The sequence below is a fragment of the Camelus bactrianus genome, chromosome 1 (assembly GCF_048773025.1).
Source record: "Camelus bactrianus isolate YW-2024 breed Bactrian camel chromosome 1, ASM4877302v1, whole genome shotgun sequence".
NCBI classification, from domain to species: domain Eukaryota; kingdom Metazoa; phylum Chordata; class Mammalia; order Artiodactyla; family Camelidae; genus Camelus; species Camelus bactrianus.
In genome coordinates this window covers 52,651,159-52,669,779 of record NC_133539.1, presented here as the reverse complement: position 1 = coordinate 52,669,779, position 18,621 = coordinate 52,651,159, and the positions used below count along the sequence as shown (strand labels likewise).

General features: G+C 35.7%; 1 long non-coding RNA gene across 6 annotated transcripts in view; it reads right to left on the bottom strand.

Annotated features, from left to right (window-relative positions):
- The window catches only part of LOC105081582 (uncharacterized), a 337,276-nt gene that overhangs the window by 64,493 nt on the left and 254,162 nt on the right, over positions 1-18,621 (bottom strand). For all 6 annotated transcript variants that reach the window (XR_012507071.1, XR_012507076.1, XR_012507073.1 and 3 more), the window contains one exon: positions 6,448-6,534. This is a non-coding gene — a long non-coding RNA (uncharacterized LOC105081582). The remainder of the gene's footprint in view (positions 1-6,447; positions 6,535-18,621) is intronic.

The following is an 18,621-nucleotide window of genomic DNA, read 5'->3' as shown; positions in this document are numbered from 1 at the left end:
CACTGCCACACCCCCACTGCCCATCCTGACCAATGCTTACCAAATTTGGGGAGAGTGTTCAGTTTTTAAGGAAGCTGAGTTCAAAATGTAAAGTTCACTGAGAACTTGACACAGTCCTCTTGCAGAACTTCACACAGATAGAGCCCACACCAATCTCAGGTGGACCTAATTAACCACCTCCTATGTTGAGGGTTCCCTTAGCAGTGTTCTCTGAACCAGGCCTCCAGGTTCAGGGCATATGCAGAACCTCTTTTATTAACCTGACAGGCCTTCAGGAGAGTGACTTGCCCAGCTCTCCCATTCTCATCTTGTCCAAAGACTTGCTCAATAATGCTTAGGCATTAAGAACAAAGATGGAAGTGTTAATCAGTTTGGAGATGTTGATGACCTCAACACAAGGTGGGGCGGGAGGCTCTGAGACATCGGCTCACGTGCCTGTTATTCTTGAAGCATCATAGGGATGTTCCCTGCTTAAGGTTTCTATACTTCCTCACTAGCACTAGAAAAGCACTTCCCCCAAACCTCAACTTTTAACGATTATTTCTTTCAGAAACAAGAGGAAAACTTTCCATAAGAGTGGTAAAGGGCGATTATTCCTAATGGCAAATTGGAATCTTTTCCTGACCATATTTACTGTGCTGTCCAGGGCTCTCCCTTTAGAAATAGGTTTACCTTTTTTAAAGATAGCTGGATTAAGAAGGATGGATTTGTGGATCATATTTCATGACCCTTCTAGGGAAACTAATTAGGGTCAACAGACAGAGCACCTTACAAAGACCGTGTTAGAATCATTGCTCTGCTGGTATATTAGCCATGAGAAACTTACGTCTATACAGATGCTAATTCAGCTCTTGTAAGGCCTGTTATTTTCTAGTCTTAACCGGGGATTGCAGGTTGCCCTACCATTCCAAGCAGTCAGGAAGAGTTTCTTCTTTTTGTCTCACTGAACCACTGTGTTGGTGACTGAGTCCCATCTAGAATTAAGGCAAAGTGACGTGCGTGGGTGTATGTGTGCTGTGATGCCTGTGATGTGATCTAAGTTGCAATCAGACTCACATGTTAACACTATCACAAATGGTGCACACGTGTAATGGCAGTATTTTGCCCTTACTAACCCAGCTGAGACTTAACTGACAGCCATCCCCAAACCAAAGCTTCTTGCAGCTTCCTTGACTGGTGTTCAGGGGCTGCTCTTGGAGTTTCAGCTTGAAAGAAAAGTTCTTGGTGCAGATGAAGAGATGGGTCTACTTTTTGAAAGACCAGGCCATTGAAGGACTCAGGTCCAAGATGTCAGCAACCTGAAAGTCCTTCTCACAGGAAGACAATGATTATTTAGAGAGAATTCTGACTCAACAAGGTTTCCAGAAGCTTCCACAGTGCCCTTAAAACAACCTAGCAACCTCAAAGCCCTTTTATCTCTTTATACCAATATTTATCCTTTTCCTCAACGAATGATTTTTCAACACCCACTATGTGGCAGACCTCATCCTAGGCCAGTGTTTCTCAGACCTTAGCTTGCAGCAGAATTCCCTGGAGAGCTTTTTAAAACACATATTAGCAGCATTCCATGGCCAGAATTTCTAATTTAGTAGATCTGGGGTAGAAGCCAAGAATTTGTGCTTCTGACAAGTTCCCAGGTGATAATTACGCTTTTAGTCCAGGGAACCTTGAGAACCTTTGTTCTACACTAGAAAAACAAAATAAAACAAAAAAGACACACACAGAAAAAGATCTCTATTCTCTTGAAAATTAAATTACTTTCTTTTGTCAAAAGAGCAACCTTAGTGACCCATTTAAACTGTAGTTCAACAGTTCAAACTATTAGCATGAGGAAAGCTGGCTTCTCTTTTCCTCAGTGCAAGATGGACTATAGCTTCAAAAATATAATTGCTTCATCTCTGTTCCCTGGGAGGTAAAATGGTCTCACCCTCTCCCACAGAATGAGTCAAATCACTCTTATAATGGTGTAAAGAATAAGACAAAACAGGTTTAATCTTCATTTTAAAACAGACATTCATTTTCTTCCACATGAGTTTTGGGAAAAATTCCTTGTGAAGGATGGATTGGAAGAAGTAAGTTGAAGGTAGGAAAACCAGTTAAGAAACAATTATAGTAAACTTGGCCAATAAAAGATCAGATTCTGAGTTAATACAATAGTAGTGGAGGTAGATAATGGGGGGAGGGGCAGATGAAAGCATTTATAAATGTAGAAACAACCAGGTATAAAAACTCATCTCGACTGTGAAGTAAAAGTGAGGGTGATGTCAAGAGTGATTCCTAGATTTCTGTGTTGGACATTCACTAAATCAGTTAGTCACTAATTCCTAAGATTAGTAAAATTTGAAGGAAAACAAGATTAGGGAAAAGAAAATGAGCTCAATTTTAGAGTTTCCTTAGGCCATCCAGATGGAAAAGTTCTCTTAGACAGCTGTCTCTAAAGAAGCAGAGACTGGGGGTAAGCTTCAGGCTGCAGATAAAGATTTTTGAGCCACAGCTTATACAGTAGCAGTATCAGAATAAAGTAGTGGAGGAAACGTCCAGAATTATAAAGCTATCTGTGACACACCAATACTAACTGAGTGGACAAAAGAAAAGATGCCCATATAAAGACTATAAAAGATTATCAAAGAAAAAGAACAGGAAGGAACAATATTTCAGAAGCCAAAGGAGATGTTTCTTTAAAGAGAGAAGTATACATCATGTCTACTGCCATAAGAAACCCAACAGGATGAGGACTGAAAACAGTTCATCAGATTTGGCAGTGAGGTCACCAGAGAAGTTTTTTTTAAAGTGTGGAGGCCTGACATTTAATTTTATTAGGATGAGAGTAAGAGGAATTGAGACAGGAAAGAAGGTAAGTGTACAATATTCTTTAAAGTAGCTTGTGTATGATGTTGTGTATGACATTGAAACCCAGAAGAGAGAGATGCAGAGAGTGAGAGGGACAGAGAGAGAGAATTAGAATGACCAGGAACACAGATGTGTGAATTCTCTTTGAGCCCAAGGTATATTATTTCCTTGAGATCTGAAGGAAAAGAAGTAAGCTGAGTACACTAATTGATCCATTTGTAGAAAGGTGAAGAAGACTGCAATTGATAGCCTCTAACTTTTTGATGAAGCAGGAGGCAAAGCTGTTCACTGAGATGGAGAAAAGAACCAATAAATAGTTTGTGTAGAGAGCAATCTGGAGGAATCACTGTGTGAGGAACAGAAGAGTCCATCAGTGATATATGAACAAAAAAATCAGATGGTGCCAAGAACCTGAGAAGAGTATCAGCCCATGAATTTGTAATGACACCATTTTTCTCAACAGCATTCAGTAGTCCAAGTGAGGTGTAGAGAAGGAAAATTGAAGGATGACTCAATGGGTGGTTTGCTTCATCAAAAAGACAACAGGGCTACAAAGTCAAGAACTCTGCAAGAGAGGGACTAAGTGATGAACAATGGAGTCTCCTATACAGACTTCTAGAAGTAAACAAAACTATGAGTGAATGACAGATTCAGAAAAGGCAGTGTTCAAAGTGTTGGAGAGTGAGAAGCTAAGAATTTAAGACATAGGAAGATTAATGTTCAGTAGCTTGCATATTTATTATTTTATATTCATGTAATACTATGATCTAAGCATTGTTTAATATTAATTTATTGAATCCATATAATAACCTTAAGGAACATTATTATGGTTATAGCCCCCAATATGCAGATGTGGAAATCTGAGTCACAGAGAAATTTACTTGCCTGTGATCAGACACATACTAAGTGGTAGAGCTGGAACTTAAATCCAGGCAATTTGGCTACAGAAGTTCTACTGCTAATCAATACTTTATGCTGCCTCCCCTTTGACATTTTAGATTTCAGAGTTGCTCTGGGCCAACAGCTTTCAATTTTGGTTGCTTCTTAGATTTAGTGAGGCCACACCCCAAACTCAGAATGTCTGGGAGTGGGATCTAGGGATCTGTGGTCTACCAAGCTCCCCAGGTGATTGCAACATGCAGACCAGGGTAAGAACCACTGATCTAGACCTAAATGAAGAAGCAGCAGCAGTCAACTTGATCATACTGATAGACAAGTCGAAGTGGTGGAAACCAGAGTGAAAACACTAGCAAGAAAACACTGCCACCCAGGTGGATCTAGTAGAATTCAGAACCTCTAAGGACAGTTAGATTAAGGATGTGAAAAAAGGCAAAAATCCAGATGATAATCTCTCTAGAGAATAGTGTTGAAAATTAACACCTAATTTCCAACCCTTGTCCCTGAATATGGTAGAAGCATTTATCCTCAGGCTCAAAATTACATTAAAAAATTAAGTGATCTTCCTGGGAAAAACCAGGCTCATATAGGTGAGTGCCACACCCTGGAGTAAAGCTCTCTTCAATTTGGTACTAGGTAAGGGAGGCAGGGCACACACACCTGTCTGCCTGTCCCGCTTATGCAGCCTAAAATGAAACCTACCAACTGAAAAACTTACACAACTGCCTAGAATACAAATGCACTTAGAGATAATAAGCCTAAATAACTGTATAAGAAAACCATGCCAGCTGACCTAACCCTTACAAATATTAACAACCAACTACAGATGGCCAAATTACTTATTTCCTTTCAACTAAGATGGTGTTAATTGTAGAACACATTATTTTATATACTGCAAAAGAAAAAAAAAAAGCATCGCTAGTTAAATTGTGACATTCTATTGATTCTAAGTTGCATCCCGATTTCAGAGCTAAGAAAATCCGAAAAAAAGAGTAAGCATCTTAGAATTGATTTAATTCAGAATTTGAGGAAAACCAGTAGCAGATAAAGAATAAAAAGAGGAGGAAAATAAAACCACTGACCTCAAAATAAGCAAGAATAATTCAGAACTTGAAACTATTTTATTGTATATGTTCAGAAGTATTTAAGAAAATACTGATTCCAAAAAATAAAAAATAGCCTGCTATACCAAAACAAAGAAGTCTGAGTATAAGAAAGAGTTTTTAGAAATTTAGAATGCGATTAACAAATTTTGTTTAAATCAGAAAAAAGGCTGTAATAAATAGTTGAAGAAATTTCCCAGAATGTAAATCAACATATAAAAGGATAAAAAATTTAATAGAAAAGTTGAAGGTTAGAAAATCATTGCAGGATACCCAATGCATATCTAATACCTGTTCTACAAAGAAGCAGCAGAGAAAGTGTAAGGGAGGAATAAGTTTTTAAATAATAAGTTTTAAATAATATTGTTTACAGCTGAAGTTGTATCCATGTTTTCAGATTTAGGGCTGGTAGAATGCCAAGCAGGGTGAAAGAAAAATTCAAACTTCAAGATACAGGGGGAAAAAAATCCTAAAAGCTTTCAAGAAAAAAAGAGGGGAGGGTGTTACTAACAAAAGGATAATAAACAAATTGCCATCGAATATCTACTCAATATCATTGGATACCAAAAGGCAATGCAGCAAATGCTTACAGACACACACAGAGTTGATAGGTAGGAGATAACTATTTAGACTTGTTAAATAACAGTAGAGATATACTATTTAGAGTAATGGAGCTCATCAATAGGAGATCTAAAAATAAAATTGTCCAAAATGGGTTACTTCTTGGGAGTGGGGCTGCAGCAGACAGGGATAGAGAATTTGTTTTTATTTCATATGATATTTAGGTTTTTATTACTACTACTTTTATTATTAAAAAATAACAATCAAGATGACAAATATAGGTGGCTGCATACATGAAAATTTTTTTCAACATAGGCAATTCCCAGTTTCCCACAGCTATAAAATGAACCTCAATAACATGTGCAGATAATCCACAGGCCTCATTATAATCAGTAGCTTCCACATCTTCTGCATTGTCACAAGTACCACAAAAAAGACAGAATTGATTTTTACTTCTTTTTCTCTGGCCCCCTACTGCAGGTTCTAATGAGCAGCAAAATGACCAAAAGGACAGCTACTATAGGAAGGAAAAGAAGAACAGAGACCTTACTGATCCTCTGACTTGAAAATGATTCCCTGAATAATTGGGAGCTGACTGTTTCACTGAGTACATGACCACACATTTGGAATGATGGATTCCTTTATGAATCTTATAGCAATTTAATATGACCTATAGCATAATGAAGTTGATTTTGAGGTTACAGTTAGGAGATCTACTATAAAATTGCATCCACTCTAATAAAGTTTCAATAGCCAGGTCTTGGGCAAAATTGAGGAGGTAGACTATGGATGCACTGCATCATAGGTGGGGCTCAACAGTACGTTCCTGACTGAGGTTTAAGTGAAATTAGCAAGTAAATTCAACCAGGCTTCCAGCTGACTCTTGTATAATCTCTGATCCACATCCTTGTATTAACAAGTACCAAATGCCTCTCACATTTTATCTGACTGTTTAGTGATCAACTGAATGGAATGTTATGGGAAAGAACAAGAAATCCTACTGGCTCATATAAGAGTGCAGACAGAGAACACTCACCTTCCTATCTGCTGCCTCTGGCACTCATTAGTCACACTGGCGTTCAGGAAATGGCAGGCAAGTGCAAGAGCTGGTGGGAAATGGAAGCTACAGAAAAGGAAGAAAAGGAAAGGTAAGTATTTTTCCTAAACAATCATGTATGTCCTATTGATGTCTACCAAACAAGTATATGTTTGTGTTAACCAAATTCCTGCCTCCATCCCAGAATCAAAGGAGGCAAGTGTATGAAAATTTTATTTTATTTTATTTATTTAAAATTTTTTCCGTGATAAAAACTTTCTTTAATCCCTGGTTTGATTAATTATTCTATTTCCTATGTGACTCCACTGAACTCTTTACATATTTCCATAACAATATCTGTTACACTATGATGCATTTTGTTTATATACTTGCCATCTTTTTTAACTGAAGTAGAGTTGATTTACAATGCTGTGTTAGTTTCGAGTGTAGAGCAAAGTGATTTAGTTATACATATACATATATATATTCTTTTTCAGATTCTTTTTCATTATAGGCTATTATAAGATATTGAAAATAATTCCCTGTGCTATATAGTAGGTCCTTGCTGTTTATATATTTTATGTATAGTAGTGTGTATATGTTAATCTCAAACTCTTAATTTAACCCTCCCCTCTGCTTTCCCCTTTGGTAACTATAGTTTGTCTTCTATATCTGTGAGTCTATGAGTCTGGAAATTTTAGAGTAACTTTTTTTATCTCTGCTTTTGGCCATTAATAATTCAGAAGTTTTGAGGTCTAATTTCAGAATAACCTACCATGAGACAAAGAAAATTTATTTTTAATGATTACAGCATGGCTAGGCACATCTGGTTTTAATTTTGTATTACCTGATTAAAAAAAATACATTGTTTAAATCAATCTTACTACAGGCTAGAATAGTGAAGTTCTTCTATAATGATTATTGGAGTTCGTACAATTTAATACTATAGGGAAGGGGAAATTCTAGTCTACTGTTGGCAAAAGAGTGGTAAGTATGAGAATTAAATTTGGAGCCACATGACTTTTGCCAAATCTCTGTAGTGCCATTTTCTTTGTGATCATTATCTCTCTGAGTCTGAATTTTTTCATCAAAGACATGGATGAGACAAACTCTCCTTTACATATCTAAGATTATATAGTACTGTGTGTATTTTGAAGGATAATTTCTTAAATTTCTTAATACAGAGAGCTGAAATGTTGGAAGTGTGGGGTAGAAGTGGATTCACAATGGAGTTATTTATTGAACAAAATAGAGAGGAGGACATGGTAATGACTGGATATTTAGCTTACAAAACTCAGAAGATAGACTTAGTAATTGGGTAAAGCATAACTATAACTTTTTTGATTCAAATATACTTTCAACCCTCAGATTCCCTTGCACTGAAGTAAAATAGTCATGTCATGCTCATTACAATAGAACATATACCGCAGAAGACTACACAAGACAGTGATATCCAAAGAGAGATAAAAGGGAGAAAGACCTGGAGTCCTAGTGTCAAATTCTTTGGAGATAAATTAACACAGTAGAAAGTAGTGGCAACAGGAACTTACCCCAAGAAACAGAGAACTTTTTTTTTTGGCAGAGTGAATGGGAAAAGGGAAGGAGAAAAAGGGAAGAAGAGGCTGTTTCATTTTAATTAATTAGAAAAAGAGAGCAAGGAGATGGAAGATTCAGAGCTCAAAATCCTTGATCAAAGGAACCAATATCCTCCCCACTTCACCACAAATACCATTATCATTTCTTAACCTTATTGCCAATTGCTTGTTACAATATAGCTCTAAAAAACTTAGACTTAATCTGTTATCCACAAATACTAGAAAATTCCAACTGAAGTCTCCTTTTTTGCCCACTTCTATATTAGTCATATTTTCCTATTTCCATATTTTCTTCTTGCCACATTAACCAAAAGAGACCTTGCATCTGAGAATCTATTATCCTTAATGTATAGATTTTGATTTAAAATACTGAATTTGTATTGAATTTCAAGGAATGCCCTATGTAAAAAATGTCACCAAAACACCTAAATTAAGAGAAAGCTATGTTTAATTATTAAAATGGATGCTCTGCAAGTTTTAAAGAATGTACATGGGACTCTCTTCCATATAACAATCTGGGATAGGTTAGGTAGCTTCCTCTGAAAACAACAGATTGTTTAATGAATTATTTTGGCAGTTGGTAATATACTCTCTTGAGCCATTGTTTTTAGTAATCTCTTCAATTGAATTAAATATTTTTAGTTAAATCTCACATGTTTATACCTTGCTTCCCACATTTAAGCTCATTGAGAGCAGAGACCACTTCTTATAATTATTTATATTGCACAAAGAGTCCTGTACCTACCATAATAGGTGCTCAATCACCAAATGAGTGTTTGGATTATCTGACCAATAATTTATCTAACAACATAGAAATTCTGATTTTATCACTCTGGTGTTCCTTAATCTGATTTGTTTCTTTATAAAGTCTAACTATCAGATTCCTGGAACTGTTTTAATGAACAGGTGAGAATTACTTCTAAAAACATTTTCTATTTGTATGCCAACAGACAATAGCAAAGGTCTTGAAAATATTTTATGTTCTGTAATACTGTCATCTTTAGCAAAATGTTTAGCAAACATATTTTCATAGACATTATTAATATAAACCTAAATCCATAAGTTTAAATTAATAGGTTATAAATGTAATGCCAGAATTAACTATTTTTACTAAAATATAAATAATTTGATCCGAAGCCCAGAGTGTTACAATGCAAATAATTTTTAAAAATGTTTATCTAAATTTTAATGTAGATCAATAATTTTCAGAAGGTTTTGAGAACAGTGGGAACTTTTCAAAATAAAATTTATACAAATACCTTCAATAAAATTGATAAACATCTATTATTAAAGTGAAATTATTTCATAACATATTTGGAACAACTTATAAATTCCATTGAGAACAAGGCTTTTATGACTACAAAAGAATTTTAATTAGTAATTATAAAATCCTAGTCTCAACAATATATTTCACATCCAGATTTTATTTTAGTATGAAATAGTAGAAAAAAAATATGACTCACAAGGCTAAAAGCAACAAAGAACAATAGTTTAAAAAAATTTTTTAGAGATTGCTTTTTTAAAATTTTAGAGTATTTCTCAATTAAATCCATCCAGAAACCTAAAAGCAGGTGAATGGAAGATCTTTTATACAGAAGGATAAACACTAAAATTATCCAAACAATAGAATTACCCTAAAATTAGTTGAATGATTATCCATTCTTAATTATCATACTAGTGTAACAATTTTAAAAAACATTTGCTATAATGTCTGGCATATATTGATGGTGTAATTCTGCAATTAACTCATCAGTGGGGAGGGCCCAATTAAACATAATTGAATTGGATAACTCAAATCAGTAATGGCTGAATCAAAACTTACTCTCTCAGAGGCAATGAAAATCACTCGCATTTTACGGAACAAAAGTCATACACTGCCAGGGTAGAGACAGTTCTTGTGCAACTAAAGGGTAGGCACACTAAAGAAAGCTAGAGCAAGAACAAGCACACAACATGCTTTGTCTGACCTTTTCTAAGGAGCTTTTACATCACCCTTTCCTCTAGTTTCTGCCAAGTGTAACTAATGTAAATGGTTTTGGTGCATTCAAATATACACAAAGGATTTCTCAACAAATAGAAATTCCATTAAAAATATTGCATGATGCTCTTTATAAGGATTAAGGAAATGAGTGTGCATTATAAATTCTGACTTTTGGCAGGAGAAAGACAGAATAATGTTTTGTATTCTCATTATGTACTGTTTAAAATTTAAGATACTGTAAAAAGTTTTCTGTTTTCAAAAAAAAATCCCACATGGTGTGGTTGATGTGAAAGTACAACCATTGTTTCATGTTTTCCAACCAGTTTACATAATTTACCTATATTAAATAACAGGTTTTCTAAGGTACATTTGCTTTTTAAAACTCATTCATTTCTTATCATACCATATGTCCCATATATCTCCAATACCCATTCATGTTAAAAACTCTCAGTAAACTAGGAATAAAGGAGAATTTCCTCAATTTAATAAAGAATGTCTAAAAAATACCAACAGATAACATCATCTTTAATGATGAAAAATTCGATACTTTCCTACTAAGATCAAGAAGAAGGCAAAGATGTTACCTCTCACCACTGATTTTCAACATAGTACCAGAAATTCTAGCTAATGCACTAAGACAAGAAAAGGTATACAAATGGGGAAGGGAGAAATAAAACTGTCTTTATTCATAGAAGACATGATTATCTACGTATAAAATCTGAAAAGATTAATTAAAAACTTCTGGAACTTCTAAGCAATTATAGCAAGGCTGCAGGATACAAGGCTAATATTCAAAAGTCAATTGTTTTCCTATATATCAGCAATGAACAAGTGGAATTAATGGTAAATTTTTTAAAAATATTGCCATTTATATTAGCATTCTCCTATAAAATGAAATACTTAGGTATAAATCTAACAAAATATGTACAAAATCTATATGAGGAAAAACCACAAAACTCTAACATACAAAATCAAAGAAGAACTAAATAAATGGAGAGATATTCCATGTTCATGGATAGGAACACTCAATATTGTTGAGATATCAGTTCTTCTCAACTTGTCTATAGATTCAATGTACTTCCAATGAAAATTTCAGCAAGTTATTTTGTGGATATCAAGAAGCTGAATCTAAAGTTTACATAGAGGGGCAAATGACCCAGAATAGCCAACACGATATTCAAGGAAAAAACAAAGTTAGGGGACTGACACTACTTGACTTCAAGATGTACTAAAAAGCTGTATGGTTACCAAGGGGGTAAGGGGGTAGGAAGGGATAAATTGGGAGTCCTAGATTTGCAGATACTAATATACATAAAATAGATAACCAACAAGTTTATACTGTATAGCACAGGGAACTATATTCAATATCTTGTAATAATCCTATGGTGAAAAAGAATATGAAAATGAATATACGTATGTTCCTATATGACTGAAGTATTGTGCTGTACACCAGAAATTGACACAACATTGTAAAATGACTACACTTCAACAAAAATATATTAAAAAAATAAAAAGCTGTAGTGATCAAGACAGCATGGTATTAGTAAAAAAAAAAAATAGACATATAAATCAATGGAACAGAATAGAGAACCCAGAAACAGACCTACATAAATAGTGTCAACTGATGTTTGACAAAGGAACAAAGGCAATACTAATAGAAAAAGATAGTATTTTCAAAAAATGGTGCTAGAAAAACTACTGGACATTCACATGCAAAATAACAACAACAACAACAACAACAACAGAAGGACTGTTATATATAAAGAATTCCTAGAACTCAACAATAAGAAAACAATCCAATTTAGAAAATGAGCAAAGACCTTAAGAGACACCTCATCAAAGAAGACATACAGATGACAGATAAGCATATGAAAAGATGTTCCACAACATATGTCATCAGGGAAGTGCAAGATAAAACAACAGTGAGATACTACTACACATCTATTAGAAAGGCCAAAATCCAGAACACTGACAACAAGTCCAATGCTGGTGAGGATGTGGAGCAGCAGAACTTTCATTCTGGTGGGAATGTAAAATGGTATAGTCACTTTGGAAGACAGTTTGGTGGTTTCTTACAAAACTAAACATATTCTTAGCATATGATCCAGTAACCACACTCCTTGATATTTAACCAAACTAGTTGAGAACTTATGTCCACACAAAAACCTGCACACAGATGTTTATGGCAGCTTTATTCATAACTGTCAAAACTTGGAAGCAAAATATGTCCTTCAGTAGGTGAATGGATAAATAAACTGTGGTATATCTAGACAACAGAATATTATTCAGTGCTAAAAAGAAATGAGCTATCAACCCATGAAAAGACAGAGAGGAGACTTAAATGCAATTACTAAGTGAAAGAAGGCAATATTAAAAGGATGCATATTGTCTGATTCCAACTATATGACATTCTAGAAAAGGCAAAATCATGGAGAGAATAAAAAAAGCAGCAGTGGCCAGAGATTGAAGGAAGGGAGGGATGACTGGGCAGAGCACAGAGGACTTTTAGGACAGTGAAACTACTCTGTATACTGATACTATAATGGTGGCTACATAACATTATAAATTTATCCAAACCCATTGAATGTGTAATACCAAGAGTGAAACTTAGTGTAAGCTATGAACTTTGGGTGATAATAATTTATCAATGTAGCTTCATCAATTGTAACAAATGTACCACTTTGATGGGGAACATTGATAATGAGGAAGGCTATGCATGTATGGGGGCAAGAAGTAAGTGGGAAATTACTGTACCTTCTGCTTAATGCTGTGAACATACAACTGGTCTAAAATAAAGTCTGTTAAAAGAAGTCCTTATCCCCTTAAAAAAAAAAGTCATTAGCTGTGACTCTTGGCTCCTCTGGAGATAGGTGTGTGTGTGTGTGTGTGTGTGTGTGTGTGTGTGTGTGTGTGTGTGTGTGTGGTGTAGTTGGATAGAAAAGGTGTTACTTTATTGGCACCCTTGTAATCTGTCCCTGGTTTCAATTGGTTGAGGTAGTTTAGTGCCAGCACCTCCCATCAGGTGCTGTGTGGATTGCTCAGATACCACCTCTTCTCAATTTCTAGGGATCTTTACCTGAAGCTCCCTTTATAGTACAAATGCATCTCCCCAACCTAGTAACTTTATTCCATTAGCCATAGGCCTGTTGGCTGAGATCTCCTAGATCTTCCTGACAACATTCTCAAAGTGCATCTAGACTATATCAAACAAGTTCCTCTTAAGAGTACACACCAGGTCTATGGGATACATTCACAGATCTTTAGCCCACCCAAACTCTGGGCATGCAGACTGTCCCTGCCACAGCTACTTCTCTTTGCTTCTTATATGAGCAAGCAGCTTCAGACATGGCCTCGTGCTCAGTCCTCAAGACTGCATCAGACACAAGTTCACTGTTCCTCAAACTACAGGAAAGTTACTGAAGCTCTTTGATTGGTCCTATTGAAGTCCCTCACACCAGTTAAGTGAGGACGAAGTCCTACCCTCCCTTTTGGGAGGGTCAAAGTGGTGAATTCACATGACTTGATCTGAGCATCTCTCTAGGGAAAGCCTTTCTCAAATTCCCAACTTCCCTCTGTAGGCCTCTATGTCCCCCTTTATAGGTTAAAGGTATGTGGTAAGCAAAGGGTCATAAAATGGGTATTTTCAAGCCTCCTTTGCAAATTCTGTGAGGATGATTCATCACTTCACTTTGGATTATGAATTCAGAATTTGCCACCTTCTTATGTCCCTTTTAGGGATTCAGTCTAAACAATGAGTTTCAAAAAAACTCATTTAAACATCTTGCTATATAAAAAAGTCTTTCTTCTAATGATCTACAAGTCCAAATCTACAAGTAATACATAGCATTTCCCATATTCATGTATTTGTGTAAATGAGTGACTTCCGAGCCAGGAGCAAAGCATGCACCAAACAGACATGCTTGAGCCTACTTGGCCTTTAAATGAGCTCTGTAGACATGTGTTGCAGAGACATGTAGGTGTAAATCAAAACAAACCCCAAGGAATAAGAGTTTTTCTAATCTATGACATGTTATACTAAGCTTAAATACATGCAGAGTGATGACAGAAAAAGCATTAGGAATGCACAAAACTTAGCTCACCTGACAATAATAAATAATGGGTGTGGTCTTTAACATATTAATGTACATAACATGCTTAAGTGTCTATAGTATTATCTATTGTAGGACTGCAGTTTTGAGAGTGAAAAATAACATTTAAAGGATAAAATTAAAATCAGACATTTATATAACAAGGTACAGCAGAGAGAAGCCAATGGCTCTTGGTTATTTTTATTTAACTATCGTTTAAAACTCCGCTAATCTCTTTTGTGCATTTCTATCAGCATAAATAAAGAATACTTATTAAATATGTATGATAAACTTCCTATCATCTTTAAAAATTGAGTTCTGCAACATGTGAGTAAATTAACAGCCAGATATTGATATAAAAGAGGAAACTCTCCATGATTGGATTTGTGATTTTTGCGTATTTGAAAATGTGCCTACTACCCCCATAACTGTCTCTAAGTCCAAAGGAATACAGAAATATTTACAAGGGCTCAAAAAGATGGGCAGATGAAGCAAAGCTGAACCGTTCGAAAGATGGCTCATTGAAGGAAGAGGAGTAGAGGTGGGAAGAGGCCACAAATTTGGGAAAAGCCTTCCCTCCAAACGTATAAACCCAGATCATCAATTAATATTTCACACAGACTAAAAAAGTAGAAATCTGGGAATTGTTAAATCCCACTTTTTTATAATTTCATGTGAATTAATTTAATTGAAAACCTACATAAATGAAATAAACTGCATTCTGAATCTGGGTGTTGATTTTAATGAACTCAAAGAGGGAAGGGTCACTTGTAGCTTTGGGCATTGGCAGAGGATAGCAGGGGGCCTGGGTGGGGTAACCCAACGCGAATCCTGTAGCAGCTGAAAAGTATACAAGGATTTTGGGAAAATGAAGAGCAATCAGAAAAAGTGAGATAGAAGAGATGTACAAAAATTTCTCTTTTGAAAAAAAAAATTAAGACCCTGAAGAAGCTTCTGAAAGTTGCATGACTTGTATACTCTAGTTTCCCAATGACCCCCAAGGTATTAGGACTAGAGTAGAAGATTGGGACGTCAGTCTCTTCTCCTCCCATCTCTTCAATAGCCTAGTGTCTGTCTTTCCAATGCTCAAATCTTTCTCCACTCAGGGTACAAGGAAAGGGAGAAAGAAAGGGAGGTAATGACATGCACATGTACCTGCTGGAGTCTAGATACCCACCTCCTCTTCATCTAACGCCCTCCTCAGCTCTCACTTGTTATTCTGGCTCATTGTTATAGCCCCAGACTTCACTATTCACTGTGTTTTGCTTTAAGAATTCCCCCAAGGAACTCCTGTATTTTTCTGCTTTTCAAGATGTTACACATCTTCCCCACTGGACTAGAGTGAGAGGAGAACACAACTTACTCAAAATGATTGATCGACAGGCACATGTTGTTGTTACATTCATGGAGATAATTTAGCAACCATTTATCCTCTCAGCTCAGAGGTTCAGTTTCAAGTCTTCTCCCTCCTAGGGGGAAAAAAGACTAAGCTTCACCAAGATCTGCAGCCATCATGAGACAAGCAATGTGAGATTGTGGAGAGCTAGTACATACTGTGACATTCATTTCCTTCGAGGCTGAGTCTGTCCTTCTGCCCTCTGCCAACATGTACACAAGCTTCCATCTATTCAATCATATAAGTAGCTTTGAAAGTAAATTAACATGATGATTTAGCAGAGATGTAAAAGAAATCAAGTATGAAATAATCTTTATAAATCTACAGTAGATATGCAAATATGTGTCTGGGTGTGTATGTGGTGATGATGATGAGGGGATGGTAGTGTGTATATGTTTGTTGTTGTTTTTTTTTTTAATTAACATGAAAACATTAAGGGTATATACCCTTAATGTTTACTTTACTTACGGAAAGTAAATTTGACACTTGGGAAAGGAAGTAACCCAGTAAAATATGACTGAGGCAAATAAAAATTTGATAGGCCAAATAGATTCTTCCAGGTTTAATGACTTTCGAACACTGTATATAAAAGGTTGATGTAGCATTTTTGTGTTGCGAGAGTCTGGCTTCAAAAAGATAATACAGGATAAGCCTATTGCAAGAAAGAGGCTCAATTACAGATTTCCACCTTTAAAGAAAGGAAATGGCAGGAAGCATATTATTTATTGCCCAGGTATAATATTTACTGCTGAAGAGCTTAGACAAAAATAGAAAGCTGGTGAGTAGGTTGGGAGGGTGAGAGGCAAAAGGGCCTGACTTGTCATGAGTGCCTATAGGGTACTCGTTATTGCACATTCATTTTTCATTCATGATATCTTTCATCCTGGAAATACTAATCTGATAAGGAGCATGAATGATTCCACAAACTATGCGCTAGCAATAACAATCAAGATGTGACATTAGTCATGAAGGCCTTTATGATTCTGACATTTAACACCTAGGACAGATCCACGGTGGCTAATTAACAACGAGGTCATTCTGACATGGAGTGGGCAAGCACCTTCCCTCAGCTCACTGGGATTATCCTAGGCCATATACGCTCTTTCACGTCACACATTACATCTTTGCAAGAGCACATCATTTCCACCTTTGAAACCTGTATTTAAGTTCAACGTAGTAATAATGCTTCTCTCAAAGAGAGCCAATCTTAAACCTACTTCTGTCTTACTCCTACACCTTTGAGTATTTGGGGGAATTTCTACTGTCTTTTTGTTATCTGATATTAGACATCAGATTAAGAATTCAGTCACAATGAGCTTAAAGTCTGGCTGGAACAGCAGGATTTATGTTAAGATACTGAACACAATGGAGCATTCTCAGAGGGATGGAAAATGGCTGACTCTTGTGAAAGATGATTATAGCAAAAAAAGGGATGCAGGAAGTGTATTCAGATGGTTTAAATCAGGGGAAAGCCTTTAACTTGACAAACTAGGATTCTTCTCCCAATACTAAAGTATCACACAATGTGGTATTTCAACTGAGTTGCAGAGATACGTAAGAAATTCTTTTTCAACTTAATGAAATGATAGATGGGAAAATAAATTTGAGGGATTATGGGAATAGGCAAGACTTTCTTGTTAGTCTCTTAATGCCAATGTGGTCCTTTATTTTTTCATGTCAGTTCATGCTAAATGTAAAAAAAAAAATAGAAAATAAAAAGTGAGATTTGGAGAAGTAGCTAAGACTAATCATTGCACTGGGAGCTGACAGCACTAGTAATAACAGAAAGGGATGCATATATTGGAAAGGTGGGAACAGGGAACAAAGTCCAACTTTGCAAAGTGCAAAGTCAAAGAGGGGGTCAGAGAGGAGAAATGCCATTATCCTGAATATGCTAATTTGGTGGCTAAGCCAAAGAGGTATTATTTTATTTTACTTTATTTTTGCTTTAATTTAAATTTTTGATTAGACTTTGAGAAGAAGATGGGAATTGAAAAAAATCCTCTCTGAATGATGGTATCTTAGAGTTAGGAGAGATTTGGAAGGAATCATTTCCCTCAGGCATGGCACTGCACAGCTGGCATTCCTTCTCCAGGAGCTGACAAATGGTCAGCTCCTACCTGGGCACAGCCAGAGACCGTCACATAGTTGTAGTTATTAGAAAGGTCCTCCACAAACTGAGTTACAATCTTTCTTCCTCTCACTTCCCACAATTTATCTTCATTCTGTCTTCTGGAGCTACGCAGAATAATCAGAATTCTTCTTTTCCAGGGAACAACCTCTCCAAATAACCTTGGAGAGAGAGTCAGGACAAAACAGCAAAGTGATGGGACTTTTAGTTATAAGAAGGTAATTTCTCAGGTACATTTAAAAGGGAAAAGATGTTTGAATGGAAGGAGAAGAAAGCTGAATTTCCAAATTAAGAGAAATTACAATAAAACACAAACAAAGTAGTACACTTATAAATATAACTTGGAAGAAAAGAAGCTGTTGATAACATGAAAGATGTAGAAAAAAGGAAAATGTACTTATAATCCAATTGAAGAGGAAAGAAAATATGCAATAAGTATAATGAATATAATGCACTAAAACTAAGATCAAGCTATAGTACATCATTGCCATTGAGCCATGATTGGTATGGTAAGTATTCTAATTTTAAGTTATGGAGTATAAAAAGATATTCTGAATTGCATTTAGTGAGGTAAAGCATCTACTCATGCTCTTTTTGGCCATTTGTATATCTCCTTTGGAGAAATGTCTACTCCAGTCCTTTGCCCATTTTTAAACTGAATTCTTTTGTTGTTGTTGAGTGTTAGGAGTTCCCTGGTACTTCACTCTTTTTTATTGTGGAATAATATTCCATTGTAGAACTACATCATATTTTATTTTTCCATTTCCAATCTTTTAAAATTTAGAAGGCTTTTTATAGTATTAACAACAGCACAAAGGGATAGCCACTGAACATCCTCATATGTGGAATAAGAAGAATAAATACCCTGTGGTCATAAAACATGTGAAATACTATAAAAGATAGGAAGAGGTATAAAATAACTGAGCAGTTTTCTGAGCAGACAAGTCAGATGGAAGCAGACACACTATGAACAAAACCTTCAT